Source organism: Mastigoproctus giganteus, chromosome 12, assembly GCF_048544385.1.
Source record: "Mastigoproctus giganteus isolate SK-2022 chromosome 12, ASM4854438v1, whole genome shotgun sequence".
NCBI lineage: Eukaryota > Metazoa > Arthropoda > Arachnida > Uropygi > Thelyphonidae > Mastigoproctus > Mastigoproctus giganteus.
Window position 1 is genome coordinate 41689776 of NC_143586.1, and position 13594 is coordinate 41703369.

The following is a 13594-nucleotide window of genomic DNA, read 5'->3' on the forward strand; positions in this document are numbered from 1 at the left end:
AAGGTTTTGGTCTAGGTTTGGTAATGATTTATGTAAGTTCTGGTTACGTATTCACTCATGGGATACAAGTCCAGTCCGTTGTTCAGCGAGTTTGTGCTCGTCGCTGGTGACTCCGTCCATATCTCAGCAAGTAGGAAATCCGGACAGTCAGCCAGGATTTTGGTGGCGGTCCATGCAGGTTATGTCATTCGTTGGTTCAGTTCTCTCATGGGATCAATGTCCCATCCATGGATCAATATTCAGTTTCAGTATGTATACTGTTTTATTCTGGTTTTATTCTGGGTTTGGCGGCATAGGTAGAGTCTGTCGTCTTGCAAATAAGCACTGTGCAAAGTTAGTGAGGGCATTGTAGGTTGCCTCGTCTTCTAGTAGGTGGTGCTCTTGGTTTTTAGGGTTGAAGCGGACTCGTGTGATGAAGTGACCCCGAAGATCTTCATACAACTCACACTCGTGCAGCAGGTGGTCCCAGGTTTCAAGGGAGCCACACGCACATGCTGGGTTATCTGTTAGTCCGAAGAGGTTAAGCTTATAGCGGATGGCTCCATGTCCAGTGAGAAGGTAGGTGACATGGAGACCAGGGCAGAGCCATGTGGGATATTTTGGGTATACTCGTTGTAAGTTTGGGAGGAACCTTCGGGTGACATCTCCTTTGTCAGACATCGTCCAGCGTTGTTGCCATATTGATGTTAAGTAGGTTTGCAGCCTGTACTTCTCAGCTTTACAATTATTTGCCGGGTTCGTGCTGTGGTCCTGGAAGGTTGTGTCTTTGCCGCGTCTGAGTTGCTGAAGCATGCCGGTGCGAGTCACCTCAAGATCAAGAGGGAGAGCACCCGTGATCACTTGTAGTGCGTGGGTGGAGACTGTCTTGCATGCTCGGGTGAGGGTCAATAGGATGGGTCTATGTATAATATCCAGTCGTCTGCGGTTTACCACTGTTGAGGCTTTGTGGAACCAGACACCGGAGGCGTATATGATTGCTGGAATAATGGCTGCTTTATAAAGGATCGCAAGGGTGCGCCTTTTTAGGCCCCAGTCGCGACGTGTGACTCTCGCAAGCATGCCAGCATATTTTTTCATCTTAGCCTGCATATATTTTAGATGTGGGGTGAAAGATAGATTACGGTCCAGGATAACACCCAGATACTTTAGTTCTGTGGCTAGCTGAATTGTTCTATTGTTGATTCTTATTTGCGGCGGTCTAGTTGGGGTTAGGTAGCCCTTAAGTAAGATGGATTTGGTCTTGGTGGCCGATATGGTGAGTCGATGCCTTTCCGTCCATTCTCGCAGTGTGGTTACTGCTGCATTCGCTAGAGTTTCTAATTGGGCTCTTGAATCTGCAGTAAGGGTTAGGGACTTCCCTGTGCGTTATTAGATTCCTTTCAGGATGTTTAGCATTAAACTTCCGCTACTTCCCTCTGGGTCCATTAAGGACTATCTCCATCCTTTCATCCAGTGTTAAGGCAATTTTTCACCTGTAAAGAAAAATATATTTTTACCATTGGTTCCAGACCTTTTCAGCACCCTGTGGTATATACGAAAAGGGCAGAAACTATTAGAAAACGAAGAGGGAAGAATAAATTAAAGTACTAATAGAAAAACTTTTTAAAAAATAAGAAAATGCAGGTATAGGTTAAATACTGTATAAAATTAGTTACTAAATCATGTAGGAGAATAACTGCAAACAATATCGGAAAACTTAAAATTATACAACTAAGATGAGCAGCAAGGCTTTGGGAAAAATGCATCATGCACAGCTGCAATATTTATTATGATGTAATTAACAGAAAAATCATTAAAGTATAATAGACCAATTTATACGTGTTTCGTAGATTTAACAACAAAAAGAAAGGATCAAGGAAGTAGAAAAGAGACAGAAAAAACTAATGGTATAAGACAAGCAGATTCGTTCAGTCTCTTTAGCCTGGTAATGAATGAATTAATTAATTAAATAGAGGAAATTGGACTAAAAAGAAAAAATAAATAAATATAATCTGCTCCATTGTTCCGTTCACCCATCTCGTTGCCCTTCTCTGTACTCGTTCCAGCAGCTCTACATCCTTCCTAAAATGAGGCCTCCAGACCTGTATGCAGTACGCAGGGTGTGGCCTGACCATTGCCTTACACAAGGGGATAATCACTTCCTTATCTCTGCTAGAAAAATTCCTGTGTATCATTGACAAGACACCATGAGCTACTCTTGCAGGCTGTTTCTATGCTCAGAAAACTTTATATCCGCTGCACTATTACCCCCAGATCTTTTTCATTCTCCACAACCCACCACACAGTTGATATGTTACTCTTAATTGTTGGGACTCAACGTGAAAACGTCTACAATTTTTGACCACAAGAAACCGGGTGAGGGAAGAGGAACATCCAATGTTTTACCGGACCAAAAGTAGTTCGAGTTATCTCAATAGCCACAATATTATAAGAAAGCCATAACGTCGTGACATTCTTTATTCGTGTTAATTTTTCCAAAAAAATGTGATTCCTATTGTGATAACAAAATAACAGCATGACGTAGTAATCAGGTGTGAGAAAGAGGGATATCTCGGCCATAGACTGAGTAATTGTGATTTATTAAACTATTTTGCTGAAAACCCAATTTAGCAATCTACTTGTCAGTGACGACCTTGTTCTTGTGCTTTTTTCTCTTTCTATCTTTTGAACTTCTCTGACCTTATATAATTATTTCAGAATGTACACAGAAAATTTATTTCGTTAATTTACATGTTAGATCGAATTTGTTCTAAAAATGTTAATGAAGCTTCAATGCTAATAAGTGCAAGGATCTGTGGGTGAGTAATTCCAAGTTAATTTATCAGCTGGGACAGCACACTCAACAAATTCTTCGTAGAACTCTTCGTAGTTTCATATAAATATTCTTTACTTCATCTCGCAGGAATTTCACATGGTCGAGGAAAGGCAGCCTGTCCTCAATAATGACTCCTAAGTATTTCATAGTCCTAGAATATGCCAGTGTGATCCTTCTGCCTTAATCGTGGGGTGCCTTCTTTCTCTCAACCTACCTTTGAGCAACATACTTTTGAACTTAGCTATCGAGATTACGAACTTATTTTTTAGTGACCACTTCTGAACAATACTGAGGATGCTTTTTGACTTTGTTTCCAGCTTATGCCTGGAATCCTCCTCGACGAATATCATAAATCATCGGCATATGCGATAGCTTTTTTTAGGCTAGACAGGGTTCACAACTCATGCATCAGAATTTTCCAAAAGCGTGGACCGAAAATCGATCCCTAAGGACACCCTTTTTGCACAACCATCTTGATTTGTGCACAAACCTCGTCCGAACTATCACTGTTTTTTTCGAAAAGTAATCCTTCAGAACATTACATATTCATAGAACAGTGCATCATTCGTAATCGCCTCGAAACTCCAGGCTAAGGCTATCATAAAGTATTGAATGCTGACTTGAAATCAATAAACAAGCCCATAATATAAGAAAAACTAGCTTCATCTACCGTCTGCATTAACCTACATAGGACATTTTCTGTTCCATGTCAAAACTTGCAGTTTAATACTAGAAAACCTTTTCATGACATTCATCTCATGTCGATTCCCGGAGCTTCATTAACTTTCATAGCCATGATTACATTATCCAGTTAACCATGCACAAACTTTATATTCCTTTCACGCACGATGTACTCATCATTCTATGTCTCCTTACTTTCCTATGATAATCATCTTTCAATTCTTCAGAATCTCCTGGAAACAAATTCTCCAACATTTATATATCTTCTAGTAATCTGCACCTCTTTTCAGTATTGTGAAGTCCTGGCTCCACCATGGACCTGATCGATCAATAGAAAAGGTAATTATTCCTCTGTACAAATAAATGGTCAGACCACATCCTCCGTACTCACACGAAGAGACTGCAGTTTTTTCTAGAATCGCTATTACGTTATTTCTTCAAGTGAATTCTCGGTTCTACTTAATAAGTTAAGACGAATCCCAAAACCCATCGCTCAAGATTTTATAATTGTGACCCCTACTTCTTTTTCAACCCATGAAAGCCCTTTGTAAGGTCTTGAGTAAGATACTGTACAATGTTTCTTTCTCCTATCATTTAAAATATATCTCCTTCTTTCCTTTTATTGATCCACACCCCTTCAGGGACTGATATACCTCCATTAGGTTCCCATGATATATCTAGTTTCCAAGGTTTGCCGTCCGCGATGTCTAAGACATTCTTATGGATATCTGCAGCTCTTCTTTCGAACTTCTTTAGAAGCGCTATATCTTCCTATAATAATCTAAATGTGGTCTACCCATGGTCTTATATGGAGGGACAATTGATTCTTAAAGGTTCCATGAAGCAATACTTAGGAACAGTGCAATATAAGGGAATAAGCATCATGCGGCAATATTTCAAATCCACTTTCGTGGACATACCACACTTCATGCAGCATGCGAGGAATGCGCAGGGGAATTATCGTGAAGTAGGTGCATTTCATTTTCATTTATTAACACACAACTGTATATATATTCTCAAGATATACAGTATAGTAATACGAGATTTATAAACAAATTTTATATATATACTCATATATATGCTGTAGCCCTTGTGTACATATGCATGTGTGTGTGTGTGTGTGTGTGTGTGTGCTGGTATGAAGAGTGGTTCCTGGGCAAAAGACCATCTCCATCTAGTACTCCTGTGATAGCTCAGAACCTCTACGAGACAGACATGAAAACAATGGTGTGTCAAGCCATTTCGCTGCTAGGGAGCAACCAACACCTGGATCAACCATTCTCTGTGTGTGCTATATTGAACAAATCCCGCTCCCGGCACATGAAGTGCTATACCGGTAGGGGCCAGCAATCCCGCCCCCAAGGTTGCCCAGACCTGGAGGCCAGCGAGATAAAAAAAAGTTCCAACTAGGAACAATGTAGACTTGTTGAAATGAAAGCAACATTATACAGTTATTTACATGTAAATAGCAAATACATACTTAGAATAACATTAACTCTACTCAGAGTCCATCCACAAATGCAAGCCTTCATTTGGTTTCCAGGAGCGGAAGATCAACTCGCACTATGATCCAAAAACATCCTGTGAAGTACAGCAATGATTCTTTCGTCAAATGTGCAGCACTTCTGTTAACTTGTATCATGCAATAGAGTTCTTACCTCCTGTCTTCTTTTAAAAACTTTGGCCGAGAATTCCTGAAGCAAAGCAAAGATGTCCCGGCTCTGAACCAAGAGAGGTAAATTATTCTCGGTTAGGTTTGGTAACCTATTTAGTAATTCCTGCCTATCTTAGGCATACAGTCCGCTGTCAAAGATGACATGTTTCCAAGATTCAACCTCACCGCACGAACTGTAGGGGTCAGATCCTAATCCTTTTTCAAATAGGCCCTTAAACCATTTCCAGTGATTAAGTGACTCGTGATCATGGTGGGAGCAAACCAAGTCATCCTCTTGTTCACTGCAAAGCCTACAGCTGGAATGAACCTCTTGAAACAGTTCACTGCAAAGCCTACAGCTGGAATGAACCTCTTGTAATAGTTCCACAACTCATTCACATCCCAACGTTGCTGCCAGCAATTCACTAGCTTACCCCCAAATTCTTTGTTTTTCCTCCTTAATATTGTTATTTGGATTAGATAGAGGTGATATTCAGTATTTGTGACGGCCTTCTCTTCTTTGAGTTATCTCAATACCTTGGAAAATAACGTGTAAATCCAAGTGGATGGTACGTGGAATAACCCGTAAAGAGTTTGTTGACACTGTTCTGGGAGCGCGTAAAACTATAAGCAACATTGTACGTTGCAGGGACAGAAACTTAGCTTTAGTTGTAACCTTGGTAGCAGCCATAAACCACAATGGGAAGAAATATTGTCTTGTAGTATAATACCAGGGTTTCTTTGGACATACTCCATTCCTTGCAGGAAATTCTAAATTCGTTCATCCAAAGTTAAGCCCAAATACTTAGTGTTTTGTACATATGGAATTTGAGTACCCTATAGGGTTAAAAAAATAAAATTATTATTTTAGGGTTGCCCGTAATTAAATACATTAACCCGTATTTGTGTCTGTAAATTGCATATGTTCTATGGTTGATTTGCCTGTTTTGCTGGACGAAAAAACCCCAGTTACTGGGGAGAAAAACCTTGCTATCTACGCCTGAGACCAACTAACTCAGCCACGGAGTGAAAAAACCCCATTAAAGTTCCTCGCGTCATCGACGGGATTCGAACCCAGGCCTTTCCCACCCGGTGGGGGGAGGACGGTGACGATACCACTGTGCTACCCACGCAGACACCCTATCGGGTTACCTTTTGCGGCTTTCCATAATCGAAGTGGTGTTTAAACACCATGAAATTGGTCTTAGTGACAGAATCTTTAGTTTATTTAAATCCGCCAAAGCCAACAAATCATTCGAAACTGCCTGGATTTTTTGTTCGAGAATTTGTCTTGATTCTCCCTGCACAGCCACCACCAGGTCATCGGCATATGTAACTTTGGTGAATCCTTAGCTATCCTTTGTGAGCCACTGATCTAGCACTCCATTCCAGAGGTGATGCTCAAGACTGAACTCTGAGAGCATCCTCTGGAAAGGGTAGTCGTGTATGATAAGTGCTTTGCGCATATATTCTAATTTGTCTGTCCTTAAAGTAAGATCTAAGGACTTTGAACAGGTAGTCATCACACTTCGCCATTTGCAGTAACCTGAGGGCACTCTCCCACTAGAGAAAATCGAAAGCGCCTTCAAAGTCAATAAAAATAGCAAGAACATAATTGCTGTTTGCCTCCTCAGCTGGGTTGAGATTGCGCCCTAAGTGGATCGTCCTTTTTTGAATCGGAACTGGCAATGAGAGGAGAGTTGATGTTCAGTGAATAATTTTAAAATCCGTGGGACAATCATCCTTTCAAATGATTTGCCAAGATTGGCCAATAAAGAGATTGACCTGTAGACTCTGGGGTTTGTTTTTGGCTTTCCCGGTTTATGCAAGATTTTTAAGAGCGCAAGCTTCCATTCAAGAGGGAAAAGCCCCTCTAGCAAGCATTTATTAAATAAGTTTAATAAGGTCTCGGGAAAGAATTCATAAAATTTTTCAATCACTTGATCTCGATGACGTCAATGTAGGTGAACACCTTTTGAAAGCTTTCCCCTTCTTTTTTATTCCAACCTCCTCATAAATCTTTTTGAAGAGGTTAGAATAACACTTCGTCATCACAGTACAGTCTTTTTGAAGGAATCTGTTAGTATTACACCATGCTAATCCCAAAAAACTGACAGCATTACCTTGCCAGCCCTTAGTTGCACCTTTGCCTTTTATTAAGACTGGTGACTCTGCATACTTCCATTGTTTTGATATTTGTTTAGTTTCCGGATCATAGTGATGGATCCAAGTTTCATCCATGGTGACTTTCCGTGAAAATACTCGTTTCGATTTTCCTAACACATCGACAACATTTCATGTACACATTGTGCCATTTCCTCCTTCTGGTAAGGGTTCACAAGTCTGGGAACCCATCTAGCAGACACTTTATTCATACGCAACTGTTGATGGATGAGGTTCTTCACAGACCCTACACTAATTTGGAGCTCTACAGCTGGTTCTTTGACTCTAATACGGCAATCTTCCAAGATTAATGCCTTGATTTTTGCAACAACGTTCTCTTCTGTTACAGCAGTTGCTGGGCGTCCTGGGATTTCGGCTTTGGAATTCTGTATACAGAGGTTTATTACTGCATAATTTAAATCTAATTTGAATATAAATAAACAAAGGAAATAGAAATAGAAAAGTAAATAGTGCTTACAATTAGTTAAGCTCCAGTTCCCATCCACAAGTCAAACTGCAGTGTGAATAATCTAAAGTAAACTCTTTGCACCTTATTTTATCAAGAAATAACCGGCAAACAGTTTCCCAGAGTAAAGAATTAACTTTCATTACTTGTGCTTGAGAGTACACTCCACCAAAAATATACTTTAAATGGTGTGCAATGTTTAACTGCATATGTATGTTAAATTGCTAAATGTACGACACTTGTTTGAAAAGTCTTTAGCCTTTCATAGAAGGAAGCTGTATTTTTTGTGCGTATCAAGGAATAAGTAATGTGAACTAACTTATTGGCATTGATGACCTCATTGAGCGAATGGACATAGGTGATTATAGCGCCATTAAATTATTTGCTTCTCGATTGATCCCGAGGACGTCTTGTCCGGATTTGGAGATGATAGAGATATTTAAATTGTCAGCATACGCCAAAATATTAGACGTGAATTGCAGGAATGACTGAAGAGTTGCTGCAAAAGATTTTATCTGTAAAACTCTTCTTCCTTGCAGAATTACTGTTGTGGTTCAGATGGCGATTTTACCCTTTGTTGGAAAGGGAGGCATCTTGAAAGACTACGTTGGAGTTAGGTGGCTATTACTGGGTAATCTTGAAATAACTATTCAATATTTTTATCTTTTGTTTTAAGTTCCCGTTGTCAAATACTGGCTTGATGTCAAAGTAGAAATTTAGCCCTTTCTAATTTAGGAAAGGGCTCAGCTTCACATTGAGTCCTTTCCTGAAATACAGATTGGATTCTGAAAAGTGTGTCGGCTAAGTTAGTGATAGTAGACATCCCTTCTTGGACTAAAATGGTTGTAAGCCGGACCATTGCTATTAATTAGGTTCAGGTTCAGAATCTTGGTGTCATCGAAAAATTCTTAAGAGATAAGCAACTTCAAGGTCAGTGCAACTTAAAATGATGACAACTACTTCGTCCAAAATAAACTTTAGAAATTTGAAGTTCCTTCAGATATTTGGATGTTTCCGGAATAGGATTAGGTCACTTCCTATAGGGTAATCCCGTATTTTATTGTGAAAGAAGTGGGATATTTTTAAATTTTAGCATTTGGTATGGGTCGATGATATCTAATGATGAGACCCAGTATTTATCCTTGAGACAGTCTTTGTGCGATGTAAAAGATAAAACTTTTTTTAAAATCCAGGAAATGCGAGAAATAATCCCCCTCATTTCCCTCATCGTTCCAACGCCACGATGTGTGTCTGGCTTACCTTCACCATGTCCACAAGACCACCGGTGCAATTCACACCGAGACGTTAAAACGCATTCATCTGAATTGTATTCTGTTCTGCATGAAATGAGTTTCACAGTGAAATGGAGTTTCCTCGTATTTATGCATGAGAACTCTTTATGTGCATACAAATCGTATGACGAATTCAGACAACGCAGGAATAAATTACTTTTAATTTAAACACAACTTTATCTGGCCATTACAAAGAAATAAAATTGTAAAATTCGTCTCGCTTCGCTTCATAGGAGAGTCTTTGATCTCACCTAAAGAAGTGCATATGAGATGTCACGTGTACTTTAGGCGCAAAGTAGCCTTGTGTTAAGGCTACTTCATAAGCAAGCCAGCTTCTTAACCATACAGGCCTGCTTTAAGCTTCCTTCTTTGCTGTAAATATATAGCCAACGTGTGACTTACCAGATTCTTGTATTAATGTCTTTGAATAAAATCTATCACTTACTATTGGTGTCAACCAAATGGGAAAAGGAAGTCCGGATCTTTCAATTTCTTCAAGCTGTCAGCCTCAACAACCCACAGAGTCTATTTATTCCAGTAATTAACAACTCAGTGGGTTAAAGAAAACTTCCTGTGTTCCAGTCTACACCTCTCGCTAATAATTTCAATTTTCAGCCACTAGTATGACTATTGTTCAAGCCCGCATGATTACTGAAAGAGGATGATGTTCTTGTATTATTTATCTATAACTGCTACATCCCTTTCCTCGTCTACTTTTTTTTTTTAATTCAACCCCACCAATGTGAAGGAAGGCCATTGCGTGGTGCATTCCGCACCATGGAATGGCTTCCCCGTTCACCGGACATGAACCCTGTGGAGCCTCTTTGGGATGTTGTGGAAAGGTCCGTTCGAGCTTTGGATTCTCCAACCAGGAATGCGACGGAATTATGGACAGCGGTGCATCAAGCATGGATGGAAATACCTGTGGAACGCTTTCATGAACTAGTGGATTCAATGCCGAGTATGCGAGCTATATTGGAGTTGCTATTTCTCAATTGTAATAATTTCTCAATTTCTGTAATGCAGAAAAATTCAAAATAATTTGAATTTTTCTGCATTACAACATAGTTACCATTTTTCTGACCATCCCTGAAACCTATGTAAGGAATATAATCACCTCGTCCTGAAGAAGCTAATCATTGACTACTCTCCAAATCTTAACATCATCTGTGAATTTTGACATGACGTCCTGTGTCCCTGCGTCGGTGTCGTTTAAGAAAATCAGAAACATGGTCCCAGTAGCGATACTTCAAGGAGCCCACTTCCTTAGCCAATGTAAAGAATAACCATGAACCATAACTCTTTGCTGATACCAAGCAATCCCTCTAAAGATGATTCCTGTGATTTCGAAATATTAACTTTATATAGTAACATTTATATTTGCTTGCCCGTTCCATTTTCATGTAGGGCTCTCATCATAATCTTCTGGTTTGTAGATTACTCCCACTCTCATTATACCTTTGCTTCCAACTAACTCACCATACGCATTCTATACTAGGATACGTAACTGAATCTGAGAGAACGTTTGTCGCGCTCAAGCTGCTTTTGATAAGAAGCATGACCCCGTCGCCCTTTCTATCTTCCCTGTCCTTTCCAAATACATTGCACATCCCAAAGTGAAACGCATCGTCTCCTACACTGGTGTGCAAAACTTAATGACCAACACTATTTCTAAAGCTTACAACCACAAAATCAAACGAAACAGCCATGGCGATTTGCATAACTGTGGCCGTTCAGTAGAAAGCTGGTGCGCATGCAAAAATTTGAATCGTGATGAGAGGGCTCACATAAACAGATAAAAGCAGCAGTTCAGCAGTTATGGGCAAATTACCGAATGGTGAGCACCATTGTTACAGACGTCGATTGGTTTCATTCAGTGCTACAGACAACGAAGTGGCCAGTAGACAACGTTTGGATGACTTTACCCGGGGTTCAATAATTGGGAAGCTCGAGGAAGGTCAAAGTATGAGGAGTGTGGCTGCAGAGTTCGGTATACATATATATATATATAATCTTTATTGTACAAAGGATGTATACAATTTACCCTTCACGGCAGGAATGCCAGGGGCTTCACATTGGCTGGTGTACAAAGGCCTTGAGGACGGGGCCCACATCGAAGTTCGGGTTCATCCCCCAGGGCCAACAATATAATACGTTTCAGTTAAATTATTCACAATATTCATAAAAATGTTATACAGTGTTTTTTGACATTATATACAATATTATACAGACATCCTTTTTAAATTTATTATACTGCGACATTACTGTGCAGTTTGCCTGGTTGAGTTTAGGTCATCAAGGATCTCCCTCCGGTATTTGCGGTCCTTGACAAATTTGTAGAGGTCGCCTTTGATTGCTTGGACTGTGATAAGCATCTGCTTGGAGAGAAAGCGGTCGCTAAGGGCTAGTCTGTTATGGTTGGCTATAAGGGTTGGAGCTGATCTCAGTCCGGGTTGAGGGATCCTCCAGCTGCACAGTTCCCATATGTTTGGTTCCGAGATTATTCCAGTGGTCATTTTGACAGTTAGGGTGAGGCGTCTTTCCATTATAAGATTTGGCAGTCGGGCAAAGTTCAGTGCGGTTGTCATCGCAGTTGTTCTTTGCTGGGGTGGACGATGATGTTTATGTGTGACCCAACGAAGGAGCCAGTATTCGGAGGAGTACACACGCTTGATATTCGTGGGGGCTGCAGATGCCCATATTTCTGAGGCGTATAACACGACGGAGTATACAGAGGTGTATACGTACCTCCGAGTCACATCCAGATCCTTAACGTGAAGTAGTTGTTGTTTGGTAATCAACCGCATTTTGCAGAATTTTGTTATGAGCTTGTCAATGTGGGGGTTGAAGGTCAGTTTGCAATCGAAGACAACTCCCAAGTCTGTATGGGTATTTACCACTGGAAGGAAAATGCCATTTAGAGAAACTTGGACTTCAGTGGGTTGGTGCTTCAACGAAAAGACACTTTGGGCTGATTTTGCAGGATTAATAAGTAGTCCAAATTGATGGAGATAGGATTCTCAGTCGTGTAGCTTTCGATTGATCTTTTCATTAATTTTTGAGATATGTTCCTCCGGGTTAATCTGGGTGTGTAACTTAATATCGTCAGCATAGCAGATTATGTCTTCTCTCTCTTGAACAAACGGAATATCGCCCATAGCATCGTGTCACGTGCGTGGTCAGCCTTCAGAACCACAGGTACAGCTGTTCGAAGGACTAGTGGCGGTCGTCCACGAAAAACAACGCCCAGTGATGACCACGATATATATACTCCTACAGGCCAGGCGGGACCGACACCAGACAGAGGAATGCATTGCAAACCAGCTGCACAGGACGCAGGATATCGCGGTTTACTGAGGCCAGGCGACTCCATAAAGGTGGACTGTTTGCCCGACGGCAGTACGTTGTGTCCCTTTAACACCTGCCTATCGGAGACCCCCTTTACAGCGGTGCATCGAACACAAGGAATGGACAGCAGCGCAATGGGGTAAGGTACATTTTACTGATGAGAGTAAATTCAGTCTCAGCAGCGATTTTGGACGTCAGCTAATCTGGCGGGAAGTTGGCACATGTATAACCCCGCAAACGTCACTGAAAGGGATCGATATGGCGGTCGAGGTGTTCTCGTCTAGGGAGGCGTTATCTTGGATGGATGTACACAACTCCAGATACTGGAAGGCGGTACTGTATCCGGTGCGCGCTGCTGTACTGAGGTAATTCTTCCCCATGTGCATCTGTTCCGAGGTGCTTTTGGCCCAGAGTTCGTGTTTATGGATGGTAACGCCACACCCCATCGCACTGCAGCTGTTGATATGCTTTTGGAAAGTAAGGACATTGTTCATATGGATTGGCCTGCCCATTCCATCGAACACATCTGGGATGCTCTGGGGAGACGCCTAGCGGCACGTCCACACCCACCAGAAAATGTTCACCAGATGAATATGACGCTGACATAGGTAATTGTTAATTTAATTATTATTATTATTGTTGCTTTTATATTATTTTTACCTGATTGCAGGATACACCTCGTGACGGATATTTTTACCAAGTACACAGGGTGGTTGTTGTTGTTATGTCTGGTGTTACTGTTGGTCGAAGAACTATCTGAGTATGGTACTGGTGTTCAGGATTTCGACTTTCTAGAGTTCCTTGTAGGTGTTCGCTGGGAGACCTATTGCTGCTAGGCTGTTGTGTAGGTTTTTGGCATCATACGGGTGGTTAGCATTAGCATTAGCATTAGTAGAGGCACATATGATGCAAGAAAGCAAGCTTATTCAGCATCAGCCAAAAAAAAAAAAAACACACACCACTCCCATTTCACCCCTCCGTTCGTTCGAAATACCTGTCCAGTTGAGCTTTAAATTTGTTTAGGCTATCAACTTCAACAACCAGTGATGGAAGTCGGTTCCACCAACCAACCACCCGCTGGCCAAAGGCAAATTTCCGCACATCTATCCGACATCCGTCCTTCCTCAATTTGAATTTATGCCCTCTGAGCTGATTATTCTGAGCAAGATGAAGAA